Source organism: Sceloporus undulatus, chromosome 1 (genome assembly GCF_019175285.1).
Source record: "Sceloporus undulatus isolate JIND9_A2432 ecotype Alabama chromosome 1, SceUnd_v1.1, whole genome shotgun sequence".
Lineage (NCBI taxonomy): Eukaryota > Metazoa > Chordata > Lepidosauria > Squamata > Phrynosomatidae > Sceloporus > Sceloporus undulatus.
In genome coordinates this window covers 316,123,712-316,127,472 of record NC_056522.1, presented here as the reverse complement: position 1 = coordinate 316,127,472, position 3,761 = coordinate 316,123,712, and the positions used below count along the sequence as shown (strand labels likewise).

At 47.1% G+C, this 3,761-nt stretch overlaps 1 protein-coding gene across 4 annotated transcripts in view; it reads right to left on the bottom strand.

The window, feature by feature from the left end:
* RGS6 (regulator of G protein signaling 6) overlaps nt 1–804 on the bottom strand; it is a 316,927-nt gene extending 316,123 nt beyond the window's left edge. For 3 of the 4 annotated variants that reach the window (XR_006101395.1, XR_006101396.1, XM_042445283.1), the window contains exon 1: nt 588–675. The gene's annotated coding sequence lies outside the window, so the exon portion shown is untranslated. Of the gene's footprint in view, nt 1–587 lie in introns of all 4 variants that reach the window. The other variant, XM_042445284.1, reaches the window with a different exon arrangement.
* Nucleotides 805–3,761: the final 2,957 nt, after the last annotated feature.

Sequence of the window (3,761 nt, the reverse complement as noted above, 5' to 3'; positions counted from 1 at the left end):
CATTGTTCTGGGTCCTATTCTCTGGAGCAGCAGAAAACAAGCTTGCTCCCTCTTCAATATGACATCCCTTCAAATATTTAAATAAGGCTATCCTATCACCTCTTAACCTTCTCTTCTCCAGGTTAGACATCCCCAGCTCCCTAAATCGTTCCTCATAGGGCATGGTTTCCAGACCCTTCACCATTTTAGTCGCCCTCCTTTGGAATTTCCAACTCCCAGAATTCCATAGCCTTGAGCCAGAAAAAAAGAGCGAAGGAGGTGCCAAAGCGGGTTACCTCTGCAGTCTGGAGGCAGCCTTACAATGTCCTCCTCCGGCCTCCAAAAAAGGAGTCACTGACACGCGTCAGGCTCTGGGGTCGGGTTCACGGGACGCGGGGGAAAGATGCGTGTCTCTGGCTTGGGCTCCTTGGCAACGGCCCCGAGAAGAAAGCCGGAGTCCTGGCCAGAGGCTTCTGCTGGCTCTTTGGCGGCTTGGCTTGGGCAGCATCCCTTTTCTCCCTCTCCCCTCCCCAAAAGAGCCCCCTCAGTGGAAAGCCAAGAGGAGCCACGGGGGGGGGGGGCTCGCAAAGACCCTAGCCCTCCCTTACCTCAGCAGGCTTTGCAAGCTCTCTTTCCAGCAGCCTGGCTCATCATGAGGGAAGCCCGGAGCGGAGAAGCCAAGGGAGTTGCAGTTTCCCCAAGGGCCAGGGGCTCCTCCTTGGCAGGGAGCAAGGGCTGCAGCCAAAGATGGACTCTGGAGCCTCGGAGGGAGCCACACATGCTCTGCGGGGCTGCTATGGCTCTTCTCCGCTTGCTCGCCTTGCCCGCGTCCTCCTCAGCCCCACCAAAGGCAGAAAGGCAGGCAGGCAGGCAGCCGGGAGCCAGCCTCACACACAACACACACAACACACACACAGCCAAGACCGACGCGAGGCAGGCGAGGAGGCACAAGCAGGGAGGGCTGCCTTGCCCCTCCGCCCGCCTCCTGCTGCTCCTCTGGACCAGAGAGAGGAGGGCAGCCACAGCGCCCACTGCAGGCCCAGAGAGGAAGGGCAGGCAGGCAGGCACCCTCCTCCTCCTCCTCCTCCTCCAAGGCTCAGGGAAGGAAGGCACCCCTGGCCTCCTTTGGGAGGGGCAGGAGGGGGGGGGGGTGATGATTTTATTTCTTTTTATAATTTCTTTTTACATTACCGTTTTTTACATTTCTTTTTTACAGCATCTTTAAAACATCATCATAATAATAATAATACTGTCAAGTCGAAGGCTTTCACGGCCTGCATCCATACTTTTTGTGTGTGTGTTTTTCCGACTACTTGGCCGTGTCCTAGAAGAGTTTATTCCTGATGTTTCGCCAGCATCTGTGGCTGGAGTCTTCAGAGAAAAACCTGAAAACAGCCCAAAAAGACCAACAAAAAATTATTACTACTACTACTAATAGGAGAAATTATTCCTATTACTAATAATAATAATTTTATTTCTTTTTACAATTTCTTTTTACATCATTATTCTTAACTGCGCTAAATTATGGTTTTGGTTATTTGTGGTTAAATCACTTTAGCAGCAGCACCAACAACAACAACACAGCCACAAGCGCATACTGCACAGGGATTTGGTAAAAAAAACAACAGCAACGAGATCTAAGTTTCTGGCAAAGAAACAGGATACATTTGTAGGTAAAAACAAACATTATTGCTACATCTAGGTTCTACCAAAAAAACCCACTATTCAGTAGAGTAGTAGCTTAGTGGTTTAAAACACCAGTTCTAATTTAATTAATTTTATTGATTATTATTTTTTTAAAAAAGAAACCACTTCAGACATAAAAGAAACATCTAACATATCAAGCATATCATTTCTACTGTCGAAGATTAGGAAGTTGTTTGGTGCTCCATTACCCCCTTTCCATACGCATCACATACAATTCATACCTACATTCATTTACCCTCTAACCAGACCTTACGTTCTCCTCTCTTCCCTCCTCTTTATCCTCCCATCTCTAACCTTCAATTTCTCCTCATTTTTTCCCCAATCAATTCTTTCCTATGCCTCTCTCTCATTTCTCTTCCACCTCATCATCCTTACTTCTCATATCCATTCTCACACCCACATACTCTCTTTCACATACTCCAACCCTCCACTATCTTTCCAGCCATTCCTCTTTTCTTTCAGTAAAATGTCAGTTCTGCTGATCGGAAGGTTGGCAATTTGCGGCCCAGGTGCCACATGATGGGGTGAGCTCCTGTCACTAGTCCCAACTTCTGCCAACTTAGCAGTTCAAAAGCATGCAAATAAACAGGCACCGCTTTGGTGGGAAGGCAAACAGTGTTCGGTGCAGTCACGCTGGCCACATGACCACCAAAATAGCCTTCGAACAACACTGGCTCTTTCATTTAGTAACAGAGATGAGCACCACCCCTATAGTCAGTTACGACTAGACATTCATGTCAAGGGACTACCTTTCCCCTTAGAGAAAACTAAACTTGGTAGAAGAGCCCCTAGCACTGACTCTCATGTGTGTGAGTAAGAAAAAAAAACATCTTTAGCAGCACAACCTGGTTTTTGTCTCCATGTTTGGTGAGAGCAGAGAGAGAAAGAGGACAGAGAACAAAGGGCAATAAACTTTATTGACACTCCCCCCCCCCCCCAAAAAAAAGGCAGGGTTATGGAAAGTGGCCTCTTTACAAGCAAAATTCACCAAATGAGATATACATCAGTGTTCCTGCGTAGAAGACACCCCCCTTCTCAAGAAAAGAAACTGAGACCTACAAAACAAGCATTGTCGCAAATGCTCCTGAGATTAATTGAAATTAGAGAATGCACAAAAAGTATAGGATTCCTACAAAAGTGAGACAAAGCTTCAATTCCTGAGCATACTAAAGCTATCAAATATTAGAAGCACTACAGAAGGCAGACTTTTGCAGCACAAGATGTATGGACATTTCCTTTCCTTCCACACATTGCATTCCTCCTTAACTGAGAAGATGATCACACTCTTAAATTACAGCACAAACAGTAGTGTCACTAGGGTTGGTGCCATTGATTTCCTCCTGCCTCTAGTATTTCTCTCTCCATGTATGGTTGGAGTCTGTCTAGATTACCACACTATATACTTATAGTGCTGCTATTATACTTTTACTGCTCTGGCTGCTTCCTGTTGCATTCTGGGATTTGCAGTTTAGGGAGGAGGATTTAGAATTCTCAGGCAGAGAGCCCTTAGGCCTCACTGAACTACAAACCCCAAAATGCAACAGGAGATAGCCAGACCAGTAAAAGTGGAATAGCAACACTAACACTGGATGAGGGAAAACAGACTCAGTTTGAATCCAGAGAAAACGGAAGTGCTAATGATAGGTTCTCCAGGCCCAGCGCCCAGGGATGTTTCCACCTGTCCTGAACGGGATCACGCTTCCCGTGAAAGACTCTGTTCGCAGTCTGGGGGTGCTCCTTGACTCGTCACTCTACCTTACACCACAGGTGGATGCGATGGTCAGGAGCACCTGTTATCAGCTTCGACTGATACACCAGCTGCATCCCTACCTGAGCCGGGAGGACCTTGAAACAGTAGTACATGCTCTGGTAACCTCTTGTTTGGATTTCTGCAATGCGCTCTACATGGGGCAACCCTTGTACCATACCCGGAAGCTGCAATTGGTGCAGAATATGCAGCAAGACTGGTCACTGGTACTTCCAGGACCAGTCATATAACACTGGTCCTTAAAGACCTCCATTGGCTGCCGATTCGCTTCCGGGCACAATACAAGGTGTTGGTTATTACCTATAAA